Below are 15,496 nucleotides of genomic sequence, written 5' to 3' on the forward strand. Positions count from 1 at the left end.
GGTTTAGCTGTTGACAGAACTGCAGTACATATGAGTCGTCTTACCAAGGACTTACACAGGGACAATATTACATTTCGGTTCTAACACTCAATGCCTGTCCTAAATAGTAGCCAACAGTAAGTAACATGACTCCCTCATGGTCACCATCAGGTCCAGAGCAGACAAAGAAGCCTGAACTTCTCCTTCAGCTAACTAAGGTCATGTGCATATGGCCATTGGCTCAGCTATATTCCGTTATTGGCAAGATGATGGAGCTGGGGAAAAGGGGGGGGGGTGCTCTATGGAGGTGGATAATTGAAATATAACCTTTTTAGTTATCCAGCTCTTTCGAGCCCTCATGTGCACTGTCACGTACCAAGTCTGCCACACAGCTGCTAGCCTCTCCTAGATTCTGCTGTCAAAAACTGGAATGTGAGGGAGATGGATTCAAAAATGGCCTTGTTCCTCTAAGCAGCCGCTATGGCTGTTGTTATGCCACTGGTCTTAACACTTGTCTGGGAGATTGTTTTCTATTTTATGTTTGCTACCACTGCCTGATATCACTTGCTGCTTGGAGAGCTTGCAATCTACTGTTCACACCACTCCTAAATCCTTCTCCATCAAGGAACTATTCCATTTAATAGACTAAATGTTATAACATTCTGGCTACATCAATGCATGACTTTACATTTATCTACATTCTGATTCAACTAACACACAGGGATATATTTACTAAACTGCGGGTTTGAAAAAGTGGAGATGTTGCCTATAGCAACCAATCAGATTCTAGCTGTCATTTATTTAGTACATTCTACAAAATGCCAGCTATAATCTGATTGGATGCTTTAGGCAACATCTCCACTTTTTCAAAGTGCAGTTTGGTAAATATACCCCATGGACTCCATGAAGCCAGTTCTCCTCCTCCATTCCCACAATACAGCACACTAATATCAGATGCGCTGGTAACACTGCATGTGTAGACAAACACATGGTAAGCATAGTACACTTGAGAGCTGGTATGTGAAAGAACCCATACATATAAAACTGGTCCTCTTTGGGACACTTCTAGATATATAAGCATTGGTCAGTATGTGTAGGGCTATAAATACATAATACAACAAAGGATACATCTCTTTTACAATAAAGATGGTTCAATACTCGAAATAGTCACCAATAATATATCAGTGGAACAATTTCTTCTTTTATGAAACATAACTCTTATTTTGAACTATTTCTCTAAAAACATTAATCTTCCAGTACTGTAATAATGTTCTGCTTTTTATTCCTTCATCTAATTTGCACCCTTGTCGTCTATTTTAATCATCCTTCTTCATCTCTTAGACTGGCAGGCAATGCGCTTCTGTAATAACTGTAATTCATTTTTCATCTGTGGACTTGTAACCAAATCTCTTCACAAGTGAGACAACATGTGATGGTGAAAAAAAAAATTGCTTTGGAATTCTCAGAGATAACAACTTTAATATGTAAAGAATGTTTGGACCAGTGCTGGACCCATACTTTCATGTCTTGTTAATTTGGGTAACAATTCTATTCTCTCAATAGATATGCAAAATTATTATGGAATTGTACATCATAGGAACCTAAACATTATACAATTGCACATAGCAGTGCTGGGGCGGTGGGTTTATTAACAACTTGTGTGTTTTTTGCAAGGAGTTTGTATGATCGTGCCGTGTTTGCATGAGTCTCCTCTAGGCTCATTAGTTGATAGGTTAATTGGCTTTTCACTACATTTTTTGATTGCATAGAGCTACAGACTATGCTGGTACTAAATAAATAAAGGATCATAATTATTATACTAATGCAACAGTAAACAAGAAGAATGGCTGGTGACAAAGTTCTGCCGCATTGCTATTGATATTGGACCATCAATTGTTAGCAAGGTTATATGGATTTCTGTTGAAGGGAATCAACAGGGCACTAAGTAATTGAAAGCATTAGGATTCCTTTGTTCTCAGGCTAAATCAAATTTATTGAGAAAACTGAGTGTGATATCTCACCAGGTTGTACCCAAGTAATGCACTTTTATGAGAAAGGCAGCAGAAAGGCTCTTATAGAGACCAAATTAATCCATATTGGCAATTATTCCCGTTCATTGAGAGGTTATAAATCTGCCAATTTATTTAGTGAAACTATGAACAATATAACACAGCTATAAATGTAAAGAAACATTGCAGCTTTGGGCAATAGCACAGATATAATTATAAACTGAGTTATACAATAAGCAGGGATCACAGTTTAATATACACAATTAAGATCTACTATCAAAATGCATCATGCCCCCACAGGGCCGCCGAGAGGGGGGGGGCGGGTACTAATTACCCGGGCCCGGGCATGTCAGGGGGCCCAGCCCGGGCCCTTGCGCTGCCGATTATTTATTTATTTATTTTTTTAAATACGATTTCTTTTTCTCTCTTTTTTTTTGCGGCTGGGGGGGGATTGGGGTGGCTCGGTCGTTGGTGGGGGGAGCAGGCTAGTTTAAAAAAAAAAAAAAAACATACTCACCTGACCGCGGAGCATCCCTCCTCTCTGCTGCTCTGTGCTCCATTCAGACTGTCTGAATGCCGAGAGGGGGGCACAGAGGGGTTAAAAAACGGGGGGGTGCATGGATGGGTTAAAAATGGGGGAGGGGCAGCATGACAGAGGGGTTAAAAAACGAGGGGGTGCATTGAGGGGTTTAAAACAGGGGAGGGGAGGGCAGCATGACAGAGGGGTTAAAAAATGAGGGGGGCACAGAGGGGTTAAAAAATGGGGGGGGGGCAGCATGACAGAGGGGTTAAAAAACGAGGGGGGGCACAGGGGTTAAAAATGGGGGCATGGCACAGGGGTTAAAAAAGGGGGGGGGAGCATGACAGAGGGGTTAAAAAATGAGGGGGGGCACAGAGGGGTTAAAAAATGAGGCAGCATGGCACAGTGGGGTTAAAAAATGGTGGGCAGCATGGCACAGTGGGATTGAAAAAGGGGGGGGAGCAGTATAGTATAGTGTGATGAAGGGGAGCCAGATGAAGGGGGCAAAAGCAGCATGGAGGGCGCAGTGTGATCATAAGGCCTGGCGATGATGAAGGGGCACATTATTGTAATGTTGGAGCTGGAGGAAGGCCTAATTATTAATCGTGGATGGTATTGATTTAACGCCAGGGTTGTTTGGAATTATCTAAATGTAGCTATTTTTTTCCAAATAGGGCCCCCAGCATTCCAGGATCCAGACAAGCCACAACTAAAGAAACATGCAGCCACAGGTGGTGAAAGTGAGAAGAACAGGTAGGAGAGAGCAGGACAGTATGTGAAATGTTGTGATTCTAGTAGGGACAATGTCAATTTTTGGTGAGTGTTGTGCCCAATGTAAAGTGGAGGCCAAGACTGAACTCTTTGTGTACACACTGCATTTTTTCTATACTACACTTTGGTGCTAGATGTCCTGAAAGTTAGGAGTGCTTGAACATATGTGACGCTCAGGCGAATTGAGAGCCTAGTGATTTTGATGTGTTAGCCACACCCCAATGGCGCATTTGCCACGCCCCCAAATGCATGACCACACCTCCGAAAAATTTTCCGCCGCCGTAATTTTTTTTACCATACTCAACTATGAGGGGGGCCCCATGAATTTGTTGTACCGGGGCCCTGAATTCCTCTTGGCAGCCCTGTGCCTCCAGTGATGAACCTGATATTCTTTCTTTCAGCCAATTTATGAACTAGAGATTTTGTTTACTGTTTTCAGATACTATATTTCAATTAAGTCCTAGGAAAGCATGTGCATGATTAAATGAATTGAGATGCAGCTATTCTGCAGGAAAGTTTCTGGATCCCCGAGGACTGTAAACTTTTTCACTGCCATTGACAGATTTTCTACCCTTCACTTATGATGAGTGATCTAGATATTGGTGTGTAGCAGCAGAGGTGGGCTGGTGTGCAGAGGATGCTCCCAAACTATCCCGACTGTGTCTAATAGTAAGAAAATATATAATAAAACACAATCATAATGACCAGGGAGCATATTCTAGCTCTTGACCACCAGAGCACGGCCATTATCGGTGCTGATGCACAGCTATTGAGTACTGATTGGAGGATGGCTAGAACTATAATCCAATCAGAGTGCTGTGTGCTGTTTACTGGGTATGCCAGCTTCCTGACACAGCCAAACTGTAATTCCAGTGCGCTGAGAGATAACCTGGAACAGCATGAGGGGCATGCAATTAATTATATTGTGTCATCACTAGAGATCTGGAATCTGCATTACACTGTATTAAATATTAGTATTTATTTTGTTTTGCATAGAGGTCTTGACAATATTCTCTGTATTGTATATTGTTTATTAACATGCTTTCGGTTATTAATCTGTGTAGTATATTAGTCATTAGAATGCTTTCTCTATTGTACAGATATCATTTGCATGCTCTCTGTATTGTACAGAGATCACAAAAATGCTCTCTGTATTGTATATTTTTCTAGGATGCTGCCTTTATGAAATATCTGTCACTAGAATGTTCTCTACATTGTATAGAGTTCACTAGAAAAGTATGTATTTATAGTGGGTGATGTATTTGATTATAGCTCTTTAGCAAAGCAAATGTTTATATTTCATTGGCTATATTAAGCATCCCCCACATTCAAAAAAACTTGCAGGAGATACTGTCTGTGGCCAATAACATTTCTGGGCAATTTTGGCATTCAGTGACCGCATATAGGTCATTGCAGCAGCTTCCAAAAAAATGACCTTCCGTGTCACCAACTGAAGCAAGAGGGAGTAACGAAGTGGAATTCCACACTTTATGTACACTGCTGTGCCACTATGTTTCATAGGGATTATATATTTTATTAAACTGGCACTTACTTGTTCTGCTGCTCTGACACTAGTTTTAGTTTGCCTGTGAATGACCTGGCATTGTGTGTTAGCACTACTATGCTGAAAGTATGAGGAGGAGGACGAGCAACCAAGTTTTGTGTGCAAAGCTACAATCCCTACGAAACACAGTGGCAGAGCACTGGCTGATAGAGTGGCCATTTCAGACAAGTTGATAGATAAAGGAGGATTTTTTGTTTTGTTTTTTGTATTAAACATACATGTCAAATATGTTCGTTAAAATATGAAGTCTCATTAAACAGAATACTTACAAATTACAAAATTCTACAGTGCTCAAAATGTATTAATAGCTAGTGATAAAGCGATAAAGCAAGAGGGTTTGTAAGTGTTAAGAGGATATCATCCACATACCCTGCAAATCAGGTATATTACTGTATGCACTCATTCAGAAAACTATAGTTCCCCGGAGTACCTCTGGAAAGTTAAATGCAAATTGTGTCGACCATTCTTGGGTGGACAGACTGCAAACTATAGCCCTGGCTGTTCTCTAGAGCCCAAAAATGTACTAGAAGGCTTCAGAAGATTCTTGGGAAAAGGGGAGTAGCCAAAAATGGACTGGCTAGTGAGAGAAGTGATATATGTGACTGCTTGCTGAGCTAATGTAGGATCTTCCTACTAAGAGCCACTGAATGCTATGACTGAATTGTTGCCCTGAGGGATGTTTGCAGCCAGCCCAGAAAGAAGCACCTTTGCAGTATAGGAAAATACCTAACTTGTCACTGCCCATGAGATGTCAGCAAGACTCATGAAGACAGATAAGTTTCTTTTGCTTTGTTATGTTCAAGTTATTTACATGAGACATCAAACTGTATTATTAAAACTAAAAGGGAAAAGACCGCACTAGGTTGTCCAATACACTTCCACTCCAATCACTGCACTAATAAGGCTAGGATAGTGATAACTATCCACTTGTGGGAAGGGTGCACCCGATCATAAATATTAGTAACCACAAATAGATAGCAAAAAGGAACAAGAATGATCATATGGGGCACTCGAATGGACCTGAAGATATCTGAAAAATACTGTTAAATATCTCTTTATTGAATAAACTTATCATAAAAATTCTAATAGCAAAATATTAAAAAGTGTATAAGAAATACAATTGAGAAGACAGTAAACTGATAAAATAGACAATACAGATTGTCAAGCCGCGTTACTGCTTTCAATCATATAAGTACCATATATTTGGCCATGAATACGTGTCCTAAATAATCAGTATTAATTTTATTATTGAAATCCTCATATGCTAGGGATATACCATTTTTGGTTATAATCCACTGTGATAAACCCTTCGCTAGTGGATTCTAAATGTTCCTTATGAACTAGAGAGATAATCAATGCTATTTGTTCATGATACACAAGCAGCATATACTTCATGCATTCTCACACTTGCTAACCAATGTAATGTTTAATCAGAGTGATCATATGAACATGTAAGGGTCTTTGTACAGCAGGAGTGTATCATCCTCAAGTTATCCCATTTATTAAGATGGGTTTAACTAATAATGAATATTATTACACTGAATTGAATTGAGGGAAGCGCTGTATGGCTGTTCACATTTGCACAGGCAGAATATGAATCAATGAGCAGACATAACGTCAATCTGCCACACTAATTTGCATATGTTGATACACAGATGGTTTCTGGGTAAAATGCAAAAAGCGTTGTTCAGAACTATTTAAACCCCTAGTGATAAATTTTGACTTGATCTAGGTCACTTGATTATAAGCCACACTAAGAATTAAGGTTCTTATGAAAAAACATAGACTCCTACCCAACAGCTTGCATGAGTATAACTATCGCTAGCTTAGCCCTCCATGCTTATTGGCACATATACAGTCCCTTTATCGTGAGCATGAGCACTTGCAATGGGCACAGCGAGTTATGGGTTCTCATTATAGTAAGAGCATAATAGATGGAGAGCTATATAGTCCTAACGGAGGTAGTGTGATTGACTAGAAGGTTTAAAGTCTGAAAACGAGCTAAGAGGATTCCTTTTACATGATATGAAGATAGATTGTTTATAGGAACACGGGCAGTGAACGCGGTGTCCGCCGACGCGCGATTCGCTAGTAGCTTTATCAAGGCAAAGGCAAGGCAAATCAAGGTGATGACGTCACTCCCGACATGCACTGCGAGTGCGACGGAGGAGACCAGGGAGGGAACCGGATCGCCAGCTGACCGCAAGGTAAGTATTGTCTTCTTTTTTTTCAGGGTTTTTTTTTTTTTTTGCTGCCTCCGACGGGCCCCCCTAGGCTGCAGGGCCCCCGGGCACCTGCCCATTGTGCCCAATGGGAAAGACGGCCCTGTATAACTCTACTATAACAGATGTGTCCTTACTCGAAGGAACTGAAAAAATATTTACTGCTCAAAGGGGCATATTCAATTGTCGGTGGAAACGCCGAAAATCTCGCACTCCGCGCACTATTACCATTATTACGGTAATAGTGCACAGAAAAACCGTTATTACGGTAGTTTTCTCGCTGGATTTCAGCTCGCAGCTCCCTGAGCCGTGAGCTGAAATCCAGCTAACTATTACCGTAATAACAGTAGTAGTTTTTACACTGCGGGATATTCTAACAATTGAATATGCCCCAAACAGTGCTGTTGCTCAGGGACAAAATGTTGGCTTTCTAGAGCTGGTTTCCAAATGCTTGATACTGGTCAAAGCATAAAAAATAAACTTGTGGGTAAGGGTCGTTTTTCCACAGTCAATGTACAGTAAGGGCGTGCCAAACTCGAGCGCACGCAGTCACGTCCAAATCAAGCTTTGGGCATCTCAAAGTTACTTGTTTTTTCTGCCATATCTCTTGCTCTAGCTACAGGGCTAGTCTGAGTTCTGATCACTAGTGATGGCAGTCTCCTATGCATGCTATAACATGTGTTTGTAGTCAGGAGCAGCTGTAAAAATGTATTTTATGTTCAGTAGACATTAACAGCATCCTAATAAACATATTTCATAAAATATATCTATATTTTTTACTGTTAATCAGTAGTGCTTTTATTATTAACTGGTGACATTAATTCTCATTTTTTTATTCTATGCTTTCTTTTGTGAATTTGTAATCCACATATTAGGGTGGGCGAGAGGAAGCCGTGTTAATAGCTATTCAATTGTTTTTTAACGCAGCAAGTTAAATAGGCAAATATGCTGTTTTATCTCACACCTTTTTGGGTGTGCTAAAAATAAAAAAGTGTTTTAAAGTAAAAAAAAACAGGTAATAAAGGTATAAAAGTGAACTAAGTTCTTTCTTATTATATTTAAAAATAAAAAGGATGTATAAAATGTTAAAATGTATAAATCATTCAGAGGTGTTGATTAAGATAGTCCATAGATTGTACCTCACCCCGATAAACTCCACAGGATCTGGCCGGATGTCTACAAATATTGTTGGTGGGAGTGTGGTGAAATTGGCTCCTTTATGCACGTCTTTTGGTCATGTGCAAGGTTGCGTCCAGTGTGGGAGGCGGTGTTTGATTTGATATATGAGGTTACAAAGGTGAGGGTTCCGGTGTGCCCTGCCCTGGTTCTATTACATTATTATCCCCCACAAATCCAACACCACAACCGTTATGTTATCGGCACGTACTTATTGCCACCAGGGCAGCAATTGCTCAGAAGTGGAAGTCCCCAGATGTTCCACTTCTTCATAAAATTGTTGCTGAAATCCAGCATAGCCAGGGCCGGTGCAAGGTTGCCCGGCGCCCTAGGCAAAGTTTAAGCTCGTCGCCCCCCCCCCCCCCCCAAATAAAAAAATATTTTTTTATTTCACAGCCCCTAACACACTTAGAATTTTTGAAATAAAAATAACTCTTACCTCCTCTTGGCTGGCTAGGATGCAGTTCAGATGTCTGACGCAGCACTGATGTCTGGCGCAGAATGCTGTCCAGGCTTCACTGCTGCCCAGGAGCAAACACAGGATATCTAGAGTGGAGGCTCTAAATGTTAGATTTCAGAACCAAACAAACAAAAAAAAGAAAACATGACATCACTCACCTGTTACAGACTGACATGTACCCGCTGTCCACCAACTTCACTCACACATGCCCATCTGCCCACTAGCTATTCTCACATATGTCACCTATGCCCTTGCATAGCTGCAATTTGTCACGGCACTATTTTAGTACATAGACTCCATAGTCTCTAACTTAAGGACATTTATAAGTGTAATCCCACACTTTCTGTAGCATCCATTCTCCCCCCACACACACATTTACTGTAGCATCCATTCTCCCCCCACACACACATTTACTGTAGCTTCCATTCTCCCCCCCCCCCCACACTTTCTGTAGCATCCATTCTCTCCCCCACACACACATTTACTGTAGCATCCATTCTCCCCCCCCCCACATATTCTGTAGCATCCATTCTCCCCCCCCCCCACATATTCTGTAGCATCCATTCTCCCCCCCCACACTTTCTGTAGCATCCATTCTCCCCCACACACACATTTACTGTAGCATCCATTCTCCCCCCCCCCCACATATTCTGTAGCATCCATTCTCCCCCCCACACTTTCTGTAGCATCCATTCTCCCCCACACACACATTTACTGTAGCATCCATTCTCCCCCACACACACATTTACTGTAGCATCCATTCTCCCCCCCCCCCCACATATTCTGTAGCTTCCATTATCCCCCCACACACACATTTTATGTAGCATGCATTCTCCACCACACACATTTTATGTAGCATTCATTCTCCCTCTTCCCCTTTTTACTGTAGCATCCACTCCTCCTCCCCCCTCGGTTCTCTGCAGCATACTTCTGTCACCCTCCCCTCCGTTTCTCTGCAGCATACTTCTGTCACCCTCCCCTCCATTTCTCTGTTCCATACTTTCACTACCTCTCCCCCCTTTTCTGTACTCACCTTCACTTTTCTTCCATTCTCTTCTCCGCCTCTTGTTTCTTGCTTCTTTCCTCTCTCTTTACTTCTGTCAGACTCCTGTCGGCTCTCTACACTGGCAGCGTCGTGACGTCACAACGCTGCCAGGCGCCAGGCACATTTGAAAATGCGGTGCTGCTTACAGTGCAGCACCGCTTAGGTCTACAGGACTACTATATTGCGGGCGGACGATCCGCCCGGCGGCGATCGCGCCGCCCGCTTAAAATGAACTTATTAATAATTGTTTTTTTAATAATCAGTCTCCTCGGCCACAGTGCCGCCCCCCAGAGGCCGGCGCCCTAGGCAGCTGCCTAAGGCTGCCTAATGGTAGCGCCGGCCCTGAGCATAGCTATGTGTTGGAAACAATAGGTTTCAAATACTCTGCCTCAGTATCCTCCCCCTGGATTAAATGCTTTCCCTGGTACGAGTACTATACGAACCACCCGACCCCACCTGAATCACTTGATTCAACTGTCTGCTCCTAAAGTCCAATAGTCAAGTAGCTCTGAGTTTTAGGGGCATTCCACGTTACTGTCAGCTCCGGGAGCTGCGAGCAGAACTTCGGGTTAGAATTACCGTAATAACGGTAATACTTTTAACGCTGCGTTACTTTTGCGAGTAACGTGGCTAATTGAATATGCCCCTTAGCCTCTGATTAAATACTTGACTACTGTAGACGGTTTCTCTTGCTGCATTCTTCTCTATCCCTCTTCTGCTTCCCGCTCACTTTTCCCCTCTTTTTCTTTTTCTATCCTTTTTCTGGTTAATGTATGTATAATATTTTTTATTGTATTATGGTTTTTATAAGCTATCGGTAATACTGCCATTGATGCAAATCATTGTATTTTGTTTATTTTGTGTTACAAAACCTCAATAAAAATTTATTTGGCAAAAAAAATAAAACGGATGAAATAAAGGATGAAATATGGTTTTTTTTGTTTTTTTTTTAACTTAAAAGGTTTTTATTAAGTTTTTAGTAAAATAATATGTAACAAACATGGCAGTTACAACAGAGTGCAGTGCATAATGTAGATTCAACAAATCAGTCAGAACTGCCCATAAACAAACAGGATGAAATATGTTTTAAAAAAGCATGATAAAAAAATATATAAAAGTTTACTTATTTCCTCTTTAAAAAATAGCTTAATGGTGCAGTCCTTTTTTTAAATAGAACAAACACACTTTATTTTTTTCTAATCACTGGAGTTGACAGTGGTGAAGGATAGCTCTCTCTCTCTCTCTCTCTCTCTCTCTCTCTCTCTCTCTCTCTCTCTCTCTCTCTCTGTGTATGTTAGGTAATTTAGACTGTAAGCTCCAATGGAGCAGGGACTGATGTGAGTGAGTTCTCTGTACAGCGCTGCGGAATCAGTGGCGCTATATAAATAAATGGTGATGATGATGATGATAATAGCTTTTTTGAGAAAGAACTGTTGGCTGAGTGACTTTTTTTGGTAAACCACCTTCTCCTCCATTTTACTGAAGTGATTTCTGCTGGATTATTGAGTATTTCCAAGGACACGTGTCATATTATTTGCTTTGTGTTGTTTGTCATTTAATTAGCTAAATATACATATACATTAATCACTTCAAGTAATATCCTAGTAAACTAGTGCTTCTCACAGGCCCATTTTTCCCATGCACAAACAGACCTGACTCCCTACATTTTCGAGTGTAAAGAAATAGTTAATAGTTTAGTTTAGTTTCATTATCCTTCTAATAGTTTAGTGTCTTTTTCAATGGAGCCATTCCTGGACACAGTGTGGATGTACATGTATGCTGCATGTATAGAGGAGACTGCTTTAGATGCAATGCAAGGCGATACAAATGTGGTAGTGGCTGGGGAGAATGTTGATGTATGTGGTGTGAATGTGAGTATGGAAGAGGGAGAGCCTGTGGGAGAGAATGGTGGACAGACAATGGCAGCATTGTCAATTGAGACAAGTAGGACTAGAATCCCCAGGCCACGTCTGTACTGCAACAGGCGCTTGCTTGATGGATTGCCTGAGGAGGAGGGGAGAAACCTTTATCACCTATCCTCATCAGCAATTTACAACATACTTGCCAACTCTCCCGGAATGTCCGGGAGACTCCCGCATTTTGTGAGAGTCTCCTGGACTCCTGGGTGAGTGTGGGAATCTCCCGAATTCTGCCTACTTCACTAGGAAGTGCTCCACTTCCTAGTGAAGTGGGCAGAATTAGCTCCCGGGAATCACGGCGGGGGCGGGTCCAAAATAACGCACATTTTGCATCCCCGCCCCCGTCACGCCCACCTCCCATGACAGGCTCCCGGAAACCAACTGTTCAAAGTTGGTAAGTATGATTTACAATCTGTATGAGGTTGTAAAAGAGGACCTGGAACCACTACTAACCGAGCAGTCCCTGGATTTGCCAAACTGCTTGGTGCTTTGCATTTTTTAGCTTCAGGAACATTCCAGCCCACCTTGGCACTTATTGCCGGGTCTTCCCAACCTACCTTTTCTAGGATCCTGTTCCAGGTCCTAAAAGCCCTCAGAAAGCACACTGCACATTTTATTAATTTCCCGCAGTGTGCCAATGAGTGGCGTGAGCTCAAAGCTGATTTTTATGCTTTGGCTCAAATGCCCAATGTGCTGGGTGCAATTGATAGCACCCACACTACCCTTACTCCTCCCCACCGAATGGAAGAAAGTTTTCGTCATCGAAAACACTTTCATTCCATAAATGTTCAGATGGTTTGTAATGCCAAACTAAAAATCACCAATGTTGTTGTCGGTTTTCCTGGTTCATCGCATGACTCCTTCATATTGCAACAGTCGTCTTTGTTCCGAAATTTTGAATCAAGATCCTTTCCACATGGCTAGCTGCTTGGTAAGTCCAATTTTTTTTATTTTTTTTACAATGTACTATTTATTCAAAGAAAGTATAATTTTTTTAAGAGACGCAAGATATGGAAGCCGGTCCTGTTTGCTGACTCCATTAGGTAACCCTGTATCTGCATATATGCAGCAGAAAAAAGGTACCAAGCAGCACACATTAGTACCAGGGGTGTTATTGAAAGAACCTTTGCTGCTCTTAAAAGCCGGTTTTGCTGTTTAGACAGGTCCGGCGGTGTGCTTTTATATTGACCCTATAAAGTTTGTGATATAATTATTAGTTGTGCTATTCTGCACAATATTTGTATTGCAAACAGATTGGAGGTTGATATAGATCCAGAGATTTCTTTGGATGTGGACCTTTTCTACAGGTGGTGGTGGAGCTCGGAACTCAGGTACGGCAACGTGTAATAGAAGATTTTTTTTCATGTAAGTAATTTGAATTTTTATCCCAAAATTAATATTTATGTGTTCAAGAAAGTGTGAAATAATAAAAATATGGCATTGTCATCCAATATACAGGAACAATGCACAGCTATATAGCTCTCATCAAGGAGGATATTTTGGTTCATTGCATGATCACGGGTAAGAAAATAAATAAATCAGCCATGGTTTTATTGTTGTTTGAAAGTTATATGTAAGGGAATGATGTGAACTGGATTTGTCAAATGATAACATAATTGTTTTGACAAAATTGATGACCTTTTTTTTTTTTTTAATGATGAAACGAAAAATGCATTTTAAATGAATGTATTACTGACATCTAATTTTTATGTTTTAAGATCTCCCAACCGATGAAATGTATCAGTACGGAGCAGCTGTTTTCTGATAAAATAGATTAGTAAGCTGTGAGGTGTTAAAAAAAAAAAGAATACTACATTTTCCATAATGTATGCAAAATTAAAGAAAGGAAATTATAATAATATTTCCTTTAAATAAGTGAACAGTACCGATCTGAGATTCTTACCGTAAACTGACCTCGCAGATGAAAAGGAGTCATCAGGAATGTTTTTTGTGACAAAACAATATTTTCTTTAATTAATAAATTAAAAAAATATAATTGTGTTATTAATGTTATTTTTCTTTATTTTTTATCAGGTACCCAATATTAAAAGTGTATTGGTTTATTATTATATATATATGTTCAACCTGAATGTAATTGGTTTATAAAACAGCAACTACATTTTAGTGGAAATAAGTGTTGACCAAACTAAATTAATACAACTTTCATGAGATCATTTCATCCCAATATAGGAGTTAGCTCCAAAAAAATAATAATGTTCTAAACTCACCTATATTTTGAAAAGTGTGCTAAATATAATTGTTTTAATAAAAATAAATCATCCCTGAGTTACTCAAATTCTTAACAGATTAAATATGAAAACATAAATCAACCGAATAGCTATAGTAATATGGATTAATGATAGTGATTATACCCAAACTTATTTTGGTTTTATGATCAAACACTCACCTACTGAACATTGACCTCTATTATCTGAATAGGGGCAGTGTCCATCAACCTTTTATTTAGAATACCTGAACTGAAAAATACACGTCTACAGTGAAGTGACGTCTACCACCACAACTGTATTCTGACTTTTCTGAGTACAATTTTTTAATTTTATTTTACTCAATGTGTGTTAAGGTGTATATATATATATATATATATATATATATATATATATATATATAATAAAAAAAGAAACAATTTTCTTTCACATTTTTATTTACTATGACATTTACAATCTTCTATGGCAGTGCCTTTACTTTGCTTTCAGTCAATTGTCAGTGACATCTATGTATTCTTCGATGATATCAAATCAAACAGAAAATATTTTAAAGCTGCACTGAATTCACAATTTTATAGTAATCATTACAATATGTAGGAGTTAGACAGGTATTTTTAATAAGTCATTGGTGGTCATTAAGATTTTGTGGTTGACATAATTCCACCTTTTTTGGGGCTTTTATTTGGGGGGGGAAACCATATTAGGTATGTAAAAGAAGTAATATGTTACCCTAAAATTTTTTTGGGTTAAACAAAAACCACGTGTACATTGTTGTTTCACAAAACTTTTGTATTTTAACTTAATTAAGAAGTGACAAGCTATCTTGTGCATTCACATCTGGCGTTACATATGTATGGATATCTCTATTTCTAATACATAAAACTTAGCATAGTTATTACCTTCAATCGTTACATGCCTTCAATGGTGTGTTCCAGGTTTTTTGCTATAAAGGATAAAGTTGATAGTCGTTCTTATTGTAAACAAAAAAGAAAAATGGGCATGTGAGAACTGTTTTGGGTATTTTTAGAAAAAAAAAATTGTTTTAAAAAAAGGAAGGATCAGTCTTGGACACAAAGATAATAAAAACCAGGAATAAACTGAAACAAAACTCACCGAGTAAATTTTTCTGTACGTTCTTTCAGTATGTGGTTCAGAATTTCTTCACATTTTCCCCTTTTCTTGCGTCTAATAATAACATAAATGATTAACAATATTTAATAAACCAAAATCTCTGTCTTGTATGTATATATATCTATATATCTATAGCGATGCAGTAATGATGTATGATTTCAAGGGGTTGATGGTATCTTCTATCTTTCTGTCCATCATGGGTCTGGTCAGCAATATATCTGGTTTAGCTAAAATGAAAGTAAAAACACCAAAAAATTAAGAGAATACATTAACACGAACATTGAAAATATAAACAATGTTTAAATATTTGTCAAGATGTCAAATATATGTTTAAATCTATAAATCTTTAAATCTATAAATAATATAATATCACTTAGAAAGGACAAAATAATAATACTTAATAATACTTAAGAAAGGACAAATATATATATATAGTAATTTTAATTTAACCTGAAAGAAAAAAAGTCTAGATACA

This window comes from Mixophyes fleayi, chromosome 1 (genome assembly GCF_038048845.1).
Source record: "Mixophyes fleayi isolate aMixFle1 chromosome 1, aMixFle1.hap1, whole genome shotgun sequence".
NCBI classification, from domain to species: Eukaryota; Metazoa; Chordata; class Amphibia; order Anura; family Limnodynastidae; genus Mixophyes; species Mixophyes fleayi.